Consider the following 13485-nt stretch of genomic DNA (forward strand, 5'->3'; position numbering starts at 1 on the left):
GTTTGGAACCACAAGAGTTGCAATTTTTTTATTATTGGGTATTTTCTTTAATACACCTTTAAAGTCACCATTTTGGGTGTATATAGGTTCTTGTATTGGTTTTATGTGTGTTTGGACATTTAAAAGTTCTTGATTTTAGGTTCATTTTAGGTCCTTCAGATCACTGTTTTGGTTTCTAATGTTTTAATGCACTGGTGCATGATGAGTTTCTGAAAATAAATAATAATAACTGGAAAATAAGCCCCTTCTTTTGACAGTATCTTGAAGTATCTTTTGAGAAATGTTTTCTGTCCATACAATTGGAGATCAATGGGCTCCAGTGTTGTTTGATTCCCAATGTTCATCAAAATATCTTCTTTTGTGCTCTACAGAACAATTGTGTGCTCTCATTTCCTTTCATCTCTTTAAGATCACCATTTTGTGTGTACATAGGGTTATAGGGTTGTTTTCATGTGCATTTGGACTTTAAAAAAAATATTTGTTACATTTTTTTTTTTAGATTACTGTTTTTTTATTTATTTCCTTCACACTTTACATTTGTGTCCTTGTAAAATTCTAGATCTTATTGAGAAGGCAACTGCCTGCTCATATGTATTTACACAAAAACTTGACTAAAACGTCCTGTTCCACTTGTTGCATCAAATGGATCGTGGAAATGAAATCTCTTTGTTTGAGCCAAGGGTCCTGTACACCATGGATCTGGCAACAGGGACGTGACACCAAAAATTGAAGTGAGTTTGCGGTGGCGAGGGGTTTGCGTTACAAAAAATCGGGTTCTTGTCGCGACGCGAGACAAGCTGAGTGTTTGAAAAGCAGTCAGGTATTTAGATTATTTTTTCTGTTTGGTGCCTGCTGTTACAAGTAGTATGTCCTTGCATTCAGGAATATTAATCTGCTTTTCGTTGTTTATAGATGGAAGTTGAGTTGTACTAACGTTCTCTTACCTCCTGTGTGTTAGCGTCACATGTCTACATGTCATCTGCGTTAATATTAATTGTGTCCGAAAACAGTAATCCAATATAAAATACGATTTCTAGTCTTTGTCACATAGTTTGGCGGTGACCTTCTGGTTTGACTTGGTCGCTGTCAAATCCAATGATGTGTGGGTCATGGACTTTTTGGATGAGTTGTTGCTGCTGCTTTTGAGAGTGAATTTTGTTAATAACAAAGATGAATCTGCCAGCGCAGGGCTTGAGTTTAGATGAGACATGGTTGAAAAAAAAGGTTCTTGTATATTAGGCCCCCTTTACATTAAGAATGTTTGCTAAGTCAATCATCGTTTTTATTATTGCTGTATTGGTATTTAGTGATTTGCAACAAACCCATAACAGTTCTAACTCAAAATTTAAGCTTTGGCATTTAAAATGCCATGTTTGGTGCTCGCTCACCGGATATGAAATGATTCCTAATTGTTTGATGGAGTTTTTTGTTACGTTAACTATAGTTGATCAGTCATCTGTCCGCACAGCAGCATTCGAGAAACAACTTTTGGGGCCTGAGCGACTGCATCATTGCCGTAGCAACATGCTAACAAGTTTTGTGTCATGATGCCAGAAAGCGGGTATTGTTCAGCAGTACGCACGAAGTTTCTTGATTTGGTTTTATGGTGAAAATTGGACGATTAACAAAGTTCTATCCGGATATTAACAGTTTAGGTGTCTCTCACCTGTACATAGGTTCACTTCAATGTAGAATCCAAAAGTGGTACATCAGTATAATGTATACAATTATATAAATAAAAATGCTATATACAAGGCTAATAAAAAATTGAGTACAGCTTATAGAAAGGTTTGAATTTTAAAGGACTTGTGAAGTGCTATCTGTGTGATAAATTGATCTAATTTGTGTTAAGTAACTCTGTATTTTAAATCATCTGCAAAATAATAAAATATGAATGTAAACAAACCACGTAATGTAAAAAAACTCTGATAATTTTAGCTATTATATTTGAGTGTGAGATTTTCTTGTGTGAGATTTTTTTCTATTGATTTTTCACTATTGCTAGTGATAATGTAAAAAAACTCTGATAATTTTAGCTATTACTTGAAGCAGACACCTGAAAATTTTCAAGTAGAAAACCTGAATGTATTTCGTGTAAAATGTAGCCACTTCAACAATCTTTAGTTACAATCTGAAAAAACTCCAATGTCCTTGAAATGACCACCAACAAATAACAGTGTAAGCACGAACGCTTGGGAGAGTTGTGCTTGAACAACTGGCAGGTTTGGCCTACCATACAATCTACGTGCCTTTGTTATCATTGTCATTTCGTTACGACATTTCCTAACCCTAAAAAGTGCTTAAAACATTGTTGTTTCTTGGTTCCAGACACCTGAACGTCCTTTTCATTTAAGTTCTGCTTGTAAGCATCGCTTCCGCAGTTTGTGTCCTGTTTCCAGATGAGTGTTGTGTGCTGCTTCAGCCGTATGATTTTGAATAGGGAGATGCGCTTGTTGTTTTTTTTTACGATCTTTTTTGGGCACTTTCTGTCTCTCCTGGTTTCCTGTTTTGGTTTCTCCTTAGGTTTCTTAGACCTTGTTGCGTCGGTGATGCCATGTGCCAAGGAGTGTCTGTGCTGGAGAACAGTTCCAACGCTGAGATCTGCTCTTGACAGAAGGAGAAGTGGTATACACTTTTACTACACAGACCAGTGTGTTCTGATTCTGTCCTTACTGTCGCCCTTTCCCAATGCAGATATAGATAAAATGGGGTTCTGACAGGTTCCAGCGTAAAAAAAAGACACAAAAAAGCAGTATTTCAGATATCAAAAAATAGCCCCATATGTTTTGTTGTCCCTGCTTTTATTTTGAATCATCAGGTCAAGTTATATGATATCTTTGTGTGAGAAAACAAACTGGAATTTAATTGTCATTCCACTGAAATGTTCATTTGTTCAATGTGAGCAATTGGCTGCTGTGGAGTGTAAGTCATCGGTGGCAGTGGGTTGAACTTGAGGACTGGCGATGCATGAGATTATGAGTAAATCCTTCAGAGACAGTTTTAAAGATAGACCTGGAAAGAACGAGACTCACAATAATTGGACATTGTCGATCTATTTTTTTGTCTCGAGACTTTTTAGGAATGAACATGCCTAAAGACAGAAAGCTGGAAGTCACGATTATCGTGAAATATTAAGTACTATTTGTTGAGTCTGACTGTGTCACACAGAAGGCTTTAAGACTTGTAATATTCATGGGTTTTATGCGATGCGTTTGAGGGTGTTTTTTTGCCACCCATTTTGAAAGTCATATTTCTTTCTTTGATGTAAACAGAACAGAATATTAATTTTTGTGAGTGAGCTAGTATTGTAGCAACCTCACTGCAATTCAGAGGTTAATAGGTAGCTTTAACTCATTAAGCCTGAAGAAGTAGATTTTCTGTCAAGTAATATAGTTCAATTGTAGGGTGTTTTCCGTTGCCATGTATATAGCAAATTGGTCCTTTCATTAAATTACTTTTTGTATTATTTTGAAGATTTATCAATATTATGTCTTTTGCTGTTTATGGTTTGGTGCCTTGGTTGTTTTTTGTCAGTCTGACAGTTGATTATGGTTAAAATAGAAAACAAAATTTAGAAAATTTTGAACGAACCTGTATGTGGCGGTTTACTTGGTTTTTTAGACCAATTGGCAGGCTAAAGGTGCAAAAAGAAACTGTTGATGAAGCCAAGGTGTACTTACTGCTAAGAAGCAGAAAGATATATTTTGATATTGCTGACAACATGTCCAAAACCTTGAAGTATAATCTACACACAACCCTGTTCTTTACTCTCAGTCCCTTGAAACTTTACTCAGACGGATGGTGGTGGTACAGAAGTGAGCCAGGACAGGTTCAGGTATAAGGGTGACTTATGTCCAGCATCTCAATGTCCATGTGCAAAAGGCTAAAGGTCGACATGAAGTTTGTATTCATAATCTTTCATCAAAATAACTCTGAAAGTACTTGGCTGATACCACTTTGGCTATATAGGCTATGGTTAATATTTACCAATTTCTGAAGGAATAGTTCACCCAAATATGAAAATTTGCTGAAAATGTATTCACTCTCATGCCATCCAAGATGTAGATGAGTTTGTTTTATTCTTTCAGAACAGATTTGGAAAAAATTAGCATGACATCTTGCTCAGCAATGGATCCTCTTCAGTTAATGGGTGCCGTCAGAATGAGAGTCTAAACAGCTGATAAAAACATCACACTCCAGTCAATCAATTAATGTCTTGAAAAGCAAAATGCTGCATGTTTGAAAGAAACAAATCCATCAAGATATTTTTAACTTCAAACTATATTGCTTCTGGCTAAAAATCCTCTGTCCATAAGGATTCCAGAGCAATATTGCTTTCTTCAGTGAAAAAATAAAAAAAAATTGTCTTGTTTAATCAGGAGAGAAGTATGCACAGATCAAGCACTGTTTACAAGAAAAAAAAAACAAAAAACACTTTGGCGCGAGACAACAACAAAGGGATGGATTTTTTTTACTGGAGGAAGCGTCATTATGGGTTATGGCAAAGAAATGATGGTTTGAAGTTAAAATGCATTGTATGGATTGTTTTCTGAAACATGCGCAATTTAACTTCACCAATGTTAATTAAATATTTGTGATGTTTTTTATCATCTGTTTGGACTCCTCATTCTGACTGCACCCAGTTCCACGTTGCAGTAGATCCTTGGTACGCAATGATGTAATGCTACTTTCTCCAAAGTCTGTTCTGTGAAGAAGAACAAACGCATGTACTGTACATGCATCATGACCTGCAGGGTGAAGTCCCTTTTTCAATTTTCATTCACCCCAAATTTTATATTTTTATAATAATGTTGGCAAAAACGGCTAATGCAATTTCAATATTACTGCAGAAACTCACATTCAAGTCTAGCTTCATTCTGGTGTTTAACAGCAACTTTGCACAATCAGTCAGTTCCTAGTAGATATTCTGCTCTCTGCCTCACAGAAAAAAAAAAAACAACCAATCCTGTTAAGGTACTGTAGTAGAGTGTACCAAACTCTATGTTTGCGAAAAGAAGTTGCAAAAATAAAAATCACTACAGCAAAAACACATACAGTGTTTTGTTTTGGTTTGGGTTTTTTTAGCTTAAAAAACAACACTCAGCATGCATGTCTTGTGAATTGCAAACTCAGAAGCATTTTTCCTAAATTTTTCAGGGGGGGGGGGGGGGGGGGGTACAGTTCTAGAGCTTCACCGCCTGTGCGAACTATGGGGGCACGAGTTGTGGCGGGTGGTGTGGTTTCTGCGAGGTCAATGAGGTGCAAGATGGAAAAACAGGATGCAAGTCGACGACCAACCTCTCACACAGATCAGCATTTAATTGCATGTGAGGGTCTACCAGCATTACAGAGATAAGTTTTCGATTCTATGGTTCCAACTGGAGCTGTTTTGGGTGATAATGTTGGTGCTGTTTTAATGTGTGTGTAATAAGCTTGATAAACTGTTTTTCTCCAGGGAATTGAGAAACAGGAACCTTTCTCCTCTCTTCCTGCAGGGGGCTTGAGGGACTCAGCCAAGTCCGGAAATTGCCAGTCCTAATTTCACATCTTGACTTTGTCAATGTGTCACTCCTGATGAAATTTTTAGCTCGTTATTTCTCTTTTAATACAATATCAAAATGATTTCTGTAACTAAGGGACGAAAGGATAACTAGCTTTTTGCTACAACCTTTGTTTTTTTACCTTGACTGCAGTCTTTTTACCAGTGGCAGTTTTTACAATTTTAAAACAACTTGCACCAACCAATTAGCTGTAAAAAATCCAGACTTTCCTGTACTGTAGGGTGTCCTTTTTTTATTTGGAAAAAGTTCCGATTCCTGGGCTTTGTGGAGAAAAAAACATAGGATGAATAGTAGTTTGTCGGCTTCCATACCGATAGGAAAGCATGAACATGGAATTCAGCAGTCAGCAGAGCAGAATGTTGTTCAAGTGGTTTAGTGCAACATGCTCATTTGTGAGACAAAGAGTCAATTTTTTCCGTCTGATGCCCTGTCCGTCTCTGGGTAGGTGCCAGATGAAAATCCTGCTGGCCATCAAACACCTTTCAGCATCGACATGCTGCGACCACAGACACAAGCTCTCCCAAAAAATAGGATGCCTGTGTTTGTGCAATCGCGGGACACGTCTGCTTTAAAAATGAATCATCTGCACATCCAGATTGCTTTTTTTATAGAGGTGATGCAGTAGACTATCTGAAGAACCTTCAAAAAGGTCCTGCTCTGAAGAATAACAGCCTTTGAGACTTTTTTTGTCCCCATTTTGCAATAGGTCTAAAGATGTAGTTAAGCACACTTAAAAACACTATAGACTTGTCTGCAGAGTCTGGGGTCCCATTGCATTTTAAACTTATTTGAACTCATAACTTCATTGAGATGGATTGCAAAGTGTGGATAAAAAATTCTTTAAATGAACATAAAATATAACACTACTGTATCATAGTATAACTGGCTATTTGACATTGTATATTGTATTTGACATTGGGACCAAACCCCATGTGTTTATCATAATGCTAAAAACAAATATTAATTTAATGTATATATATATATACTATATAATATATATATATTATATAGATATATAATACAACACAGCTATATTTAATCTATATAGATGAATAGATATATATCTAGATAGTATATATATATATATATATTATTATATGATATAGTATAGCTAGCACATTTTATGGGCAGAACTTGTTTGAAAATTTTAGATTTACATGTATGCCTTTGGCAGAACGCTTTTATCCACAGTCGACTTGCATTGCCTTTTTAAAGAGTATATACATTTAACTGTAAAATATTTAAGATGGATATTGGATAATATATATATAAAAAAAATTATGGGTGGTGTTAGGTTTTGGGCAAAATATAGATAGATAGATAGGTAGATAGTGATAGATAGATAGATAGATAGATTAGATCAGATAGATAGATAGATCGATAGAGATTATGATGACTATACTGCTAGATAACGATATTGAAAAAAAAAAAAAACTATCTATATTATATAGTATATATATATATATATATAGTTATATATATAGATATACTATTGATCTATATAGATCACATATCCCGGAGATTTTCCAATGATGGTCTCACAGTTTTATAACAAAGTCATGAATAATATACTTTTGAAGCTGCGCCTGCCAGCAGTTATTCGCGCTGTTTAATTCTTGGTTATACGTTGTAAACTAAGACGACGGATTGTCAGACGAGGCGCGGACTGACTCAGAACACACTCTTCCGCGAGCCTCTGTGACACATTTAGTAGTTTGGTAAGTGAGACCAGTAGGGGGTCGCGATCGCTTCCGCCTTGATCTCCGCCTCCAGCCCAAGGTCCGGTCTCAGTGCTGCATGAACGCACGGCGAAGAGGGAGGACACCCTCTCTCAGCCATCAAGACGCGAGGGATGCGCTTCATCGCCTTAGGGGACTGGATGGATTCTCTTCCCTTGGACTCCCGCGACAGGGTCATGAAAGTGACCACAACCTATGGGTTGGAATTACGGGGGCTGTTAACCGTTCGCAGAAGGAGGCCTATCCATAATTAATAAGAAGTGAGTCCGGAGATCCTAGAACGCGAAGCGCAACTCCACCGGCGATTCATTCACCCACTGACAGCGCTTCCAGAGGAGCTGACGAGGAAGAACAAAGGAGGATGAAGGAGGGCAGAGGAGGATTATAATGAAGCTGAGTGGCAAAGGATGTGCACCCATCGTTTCCAGCAGTCTACTCTTCGTGTGTGCCGTGAGCGCTGTGGTCGTGAGGCTTTCAGGATGCAAATCGCGTGTGGGCTCCAGGGTGCGAGCGCACTTCCCTCTAGCCACACCGCGGCCGGCGCGTGTCTACTCGTGCATCCTGTGGTGACTCTCAGGGCAGATCCTGAATGGGGTGGCGCTGGTCTTTTGCCGGGGCCAACCCCAGGTGTGCGAATTTCTTCCTGTTTGGGATCTTAGTGTTTCTTTTGGGGGTCCTGACGGCGTTTTCGGGCGCGGTGGTGGATGGCGACACGGTGTCCCTGGTGGAGAGGAAGTACGCGCACTATTGCCTGGACTCTTGTTGATGTAAACCCGGCGTGCGATCCGGCTCAAGGTGTACCAGCGGGTCTGGTGGTCTCCACTATCCTTAACACTCTGGAGTGCCTCCTGGGGCTGATGAACCTTGGTGATCATTAAGTCGTTATGCCAAACGGCGCAGTTTTCACCGGAGACTGCCCGGACGCAGAGGCGGAGCGCCGCGGATACCGTGGCTGAACGTAGGAGCGCGACTTCGCGGTCACGGAGTCCCAGCCGGTGTCCTATATCAACCTGGGGGTTGGTTTCACGCGTTGGACGAGGCGGACGGGGAGGTGGCACAGCCGGGGCCACCCGTCCATGTTGCTGTGGCGCCCGGGCTATTTCGCCCACAAATCCGGAGCTTAATACACACGTACCCGTTTTCTTACCCGCTTCACAACGAGTTGCCACACCTGCCTACGAGGACATATTCCCTGGAGAAGCGAGCAGCAAATAGCAAAGGAGAGGAACCGAGTTGCAGTTTTGCAGTGACAATCACGCATTCGGCACGCTGAACTTGGATTTGATTATTTTCTATAGAATGGTACCAGCTGTTTGCCGAATGTACTTTTTTACTATTGGAGGTTACAGCCAACACCCGAAATCCTACAGTTGTTCATAAACTACAAAACGAACCTATGAGAAGGTAAACGCACTGAAAGGATTAAATATACATGCATTTTTTTTTGACCCTCCTGATTGTATTCTCAGCTCATCCCTTGTCTAAATCCCAAAGGTTTGTGTATAGGATTCCCATTGGAATATTTGGAATCTAAAGGATTTTGATTTCTTAGAGTATTCCAGCAGGGCACAAAACAAAAATAAGTTACCAATTGGGCAAAAAGAACATCTTAGAAGGTAACGTATGGAAGTATGCTTTCTAAATATACATGGAACCTAAATATACATCCCTAGTCAATATCCTAAAACCTGATGTACAGGATTCTCACAGAGTTTTTGTTATTATTGACCCTAAAGGATTTATTTAATAGTATTCCAGCAGGACACAAAACAATAAGTAGTTCCCAGTCGGACAAAAAGAGCCTATGAAAAAAGATAAACTGAAAGAATTTAAGAATACATGCAACATTTGTTTTCGGACTGATTGTATTCCCAATTCATTCCTATAGTCAATGTCCTAAAGGTGTGTGTGTGTGTGTGTGTGTGTGTGATGATGATGATGATGATGATGATTCAGAACTAATCATTTAGAACCAGAATCATAATTTGTGTTAGTATGGCAACAGAAAACAAAACAGGGAAAACAATATTCCCCATAGGGCTATTATAATTTACAACAGGATAAAAATGTCCCTGTAGGACATCAAAAGTATTATGTAAAGCCTACATTTATATTCAGCCTTGTGATTTGTTTATAATTACTTCATCCCTGATGTTTCAGACAAAAAGCCATTGCTGTTGGCGACATTAAAATGACAGGCGTTACCCATCAGACAGATCCATTTCTGCTTAGCAGTATTTTTGGCTGTGGGATATTATTAATGTTTATGCATTTGTTTTGTTCCAGAGCAATAGGAGAACATGCAGTTCTTTCTTTTCAGCAGTTAATGTCCAACTTGTCAGTTGCTAGTTTGTGTGGTTATCCTCTAGTGCAGGGTGTGTGTCAACTCAATTCCTGGAGGGCCGGAGCCCTAGAGTTTAGATTCAACCCTCATTAAACACACCTGATCCTTCCGACTTATTTGAAAACTACAAGGTATGTGTGTGTTGGAGCAAGGTTGGAACAAAACTCTGCAGGGCTCTCCAGGAATTGAGTTTTGACACCCCTGATCTAGTGGTATTCACTGGGAGGTTACCACCAACACTTAAAGCCATTGAAGTTATTATTTTAATTCGTTTTTTTTTTGACTGTCATGACTGTTTTCCTAGTTCAATTTTAGTCCATTTTGTGCAAGAAATCTCAATTTTATAGTCCAACAAAAAACACAAAACCAAAAGAATTTCCCATCAGACCAACAAAAAAGTATCTAAACAGCTAGCCATCATTGTCCAGTAACAAGAACCCATAAATTCCAAAATAGCACCTCAAAGAATCAAATAAGAATTGCTGTAGGAATTTTACTTTAACATCAGCACTAATTATGACTGAAAAGTTTCATTGGGAATCCTGTAAACCAAATTTTATTTTTTTTACTAGGGATGCAAATGTATTTTCTTGGTGTGGCTCGTTGTTGTTTTCTCTCATATTGCTTACTTTTTAGCGTCTGAAATAAAAGGTGTATTTACTCTCTCCTGATGTTGCTGTTGAGGTTAACTAACACGTTTGTGTATGCAGTGCTTCTCGGAGGTGACAGCATGTCTGCCTGCAGCAGATGTTGCCATGGTTCCTTGACCCTTTTTCTACCTGCGTGTAATTAGATATGTAACACCCAGTCTTTGAAATGCAGATTTGCTTGGTTTGTCAAGTTTTTGATCTGGTGTACAAAGCAAAGCAGGTTGTTTAATGTAAACAAACACATTCATGACATTTCAGTTTAGCGTTTTAGAAAGATCTCTTTGAGTCTATCTGAATAGATTTCACTGAATGTCACAGGGGATATTTTTTCAAAGAGGCTGCGCGTATATTGTATGCATTACAAACCGTTGAGAATATGCCTGAGCTGGTAATTATTCTGAGTGGATATTATATGCTTTGGGCACAACACAAAGCCTTTGTTGAGGTATTTTTCTGATTAAAGAGACCAATTATTTTTGTCTGAGATGTTACTGGAGCTGGAATATAGAATGGGGTCTACAAGTCTGAGACCATGAGTGAAAGTGCTTCTGTTTTTCCTAATCTGTGTTTGCTTTAATGACAGCAGCTCTGAAAAACCGGATGATCATGTTCTCCAGAATGATTGAGATGGATTTATAATTCATAATATGCTGATTTGCTGCTAAAAAAACATTTCTGATTATTATTGAAAACAGTTGTGCTGCTTCATATTTTTTATATGTTTCATATTTCAGCATTTCTTTTGAAAAAGAAATGTTTCGTAACATTATAAATGTCTCTGCTTGCTGAATAAAAGTATTAGTTTCTTTCTAAAAAATTCATATTTCAGCAATAATAATCATTACTTACCCCCAAACTTTAACAAAAGTCACCTAAATAGAAAGTTATGTCATAGCCTTTTTTTTCTTTGTTTAAATTTTTTGTTAAAAATTTCGAAAAACCAGAACTGTTTTCCAGCTTTAAATGAAGAAAAAGATATTCAAACTTGATCTCAGGCTTTTGGATCCTACTGATTATCTTGTGGAGATTATCTGCAGTTTAAAATATGTTTTAGATGAGTTTTCTTTAACAACTGAAACCACTTTAGCCTGTTTGAAGCTTGTAGTGAGTGATCGTGGACAGTACAAGTGAACAAACCTTTCATGCTAATTGTATTTTTATTAAAGGCCTAAAATGAGACATTTTATCCTCATCCTTGTGATTTGTTTTCCTCTTTCCTGAAATGTCAGACAAAAAGCCATTGCTGTTGGCGACATTAAAATGACAGGTGTTACCATTCAAACAGAAAAATTTTCTGCTTAGCAGTGTTGTGGCTGTGGGATATTATTAATGTTTCTGCACTGTATTGTTCCAGCGTAATAGGAGAACACATGCCCCCCTTATGTTCAGCTGAAACACACACAAACAGCAATGCTTCTATTTTCAGCATATCCAACTTGATAGTTGCTGGAGCCTTTTTTTGGTTAGAAAGATATGTTTTTTATAGATGTGTGTAGTTACCATTTCTGCCACCAGGGCAAATGGAGCCACGTTAAAGGTATAATTCACCAAAAATTGAAAATGAATGTACTCAGCCTCAGGCCATCCATCATTGTAGATGAGTTTGTTTCTTCAACTGAACAGATTTGGAGAAATGTAGCATTACATCACTTGCTCACCAATGGATCCTCTGCAGTGAATGGGTGCCGTCAGAATGAGAGTCCAAACAGCTGATAAAAAAACTCATAATAATCCACAAGTAATCAACATGACCAGTAAATCAATTATGTTTGTAAGAAACAAATCTGTCAAGGCATTTTAACTTTAAAACTTTGCTTTTAGTCAAAATATGAATACATAATCCAGAATAACGCTTCCTCCAGTGTTATCATCAAAATGCACCCACATATTTGTTTAGAACTCTTTTGGACTGTTTGCTTGTAAACAGTGCTTGATCTGTGCATATTTCTCCTCCTGATTAAGACTTTTTTCAGAAAGCAATATTATGGATAAAAGACTCATTTTTTAGCTCAATGCAATCGTTTAAGTTAAAAAAAAAGTCTCAATGATCACACAGATTTTTGCTTTGCAAGATATTAGTTGATGGACTGGAGTGGGTGTGGATGATTGTGATGTTTTTAGCAGCTGTTTGGACTGTCATTCTGACGGCACCCATTCACTGCAGAGAATCCATTGGTGAGCAAGTGATGTAATGCTTACATTTCTCCAAATCCTGTTCCAATTAGAAACTAAACTACATCTACATCTGGATGGCCTGAGGGTGAGTACCATTTTCAATGTTTTCAACTTTAATTTTGAGTGAACGGTTTCTTTAACTAGCAAACTTGAATATCAGATGTGAATGAATGGTGGCAATCAGGTAATTCATTGAAATCTGCCTCATGGATGATCACCTTTATCTAATAGCGACTGTCTTGCATTTTGCAGTTGTTGAGAGGTTGTAAATATTTTTTTAAGCAAATGTTTTTGCATCTTATTTATGTCATGGTTTTCTTCACAATATCACCCTTCACAAGTATGATAAGCTCTAACAGTTCACAGTTACAGTTCATATACTTCCCAGTTTCCCCAAGATACATTTGCTCATCATTAATAGAACTAAAAAGAGCTTCTGAATATGTATTAATAGCCCTAGAAGGGAAATGATGCCCCTTTGAAAATGGCAGTCATGCAGAATAACAACTGCACGATGGGAAACCGCTAATACCGTCATTGTGATTTTCTGGGGTGTAAGAAGGCTTCAAACTGGTGAAGTGCCTTTTCTGTAAATCAAACTAATCCTTTAAAGATATATTTTGATAAAAACATTTCATAGGGGTGACATAAGGTAAGGAAAAAGGTAGAAAGTACTTCTAAATTTAGGTTACATCCACTAAGAAATGTTCTTGAAGATCAGTGAAAAGTTCTGAAATTGGTTGCACTGTTGACTTTTCTATTCTTTTATGGTAGATCTTCAAAAATAGTTTAATTTAGCCTAATGGAAGTGAGTGATGTGTAATGCAATTTACTTGTTGCCTCATTCTCAGCCCATTTTCTGTTATCTATTATTCAAATGACCAAGACAAGAAATCACAATGTTCCACCTATTAATGCAAAATGTATGGCTGTATTACGTGGTGGTGGTGTTCACGGTGTGTTATTTGCTCTGACAAAAATGACTGTTTATGGGGTAAATGCCAGAGCACAATTCT

At 37.9% G+C, this 13485-nt stretch overlaps 1 protein-coding gene and 1 pseudogene across 1 annotated transcript in view; one reads left to right on the top strand and one right to left on the bottom strand.

Annotated features, from left to right (window-relative positions):
• LOC122133921 (SH2 domain-containing protein 4A-like) overlaps positions 1-13485 on the bottom strand; it is a 956524-nt gene that overhangs the window by 225248 nt on the left and 717791 nt on the right. The window lies entirely within an intron of this gene.
• LOC122147573 lies at positions 7688-8584 on the top strand (annotated as a pseudogene).

This window comes from Cyprinus carpio, chromosome A14 (genome assembly GCF_018340385.1).
Source record: "Cyprinus carpio isolate SPL01 chromosome A14, ASM1834038v1, whole genome shotgun sequence".
Lineage (NCBI taxonomy): Eukaryota > Metazoa > Chordata > Actinopteri > Cypriniformes > Cyprinidae > Cyprinus > Cyprinus carpio.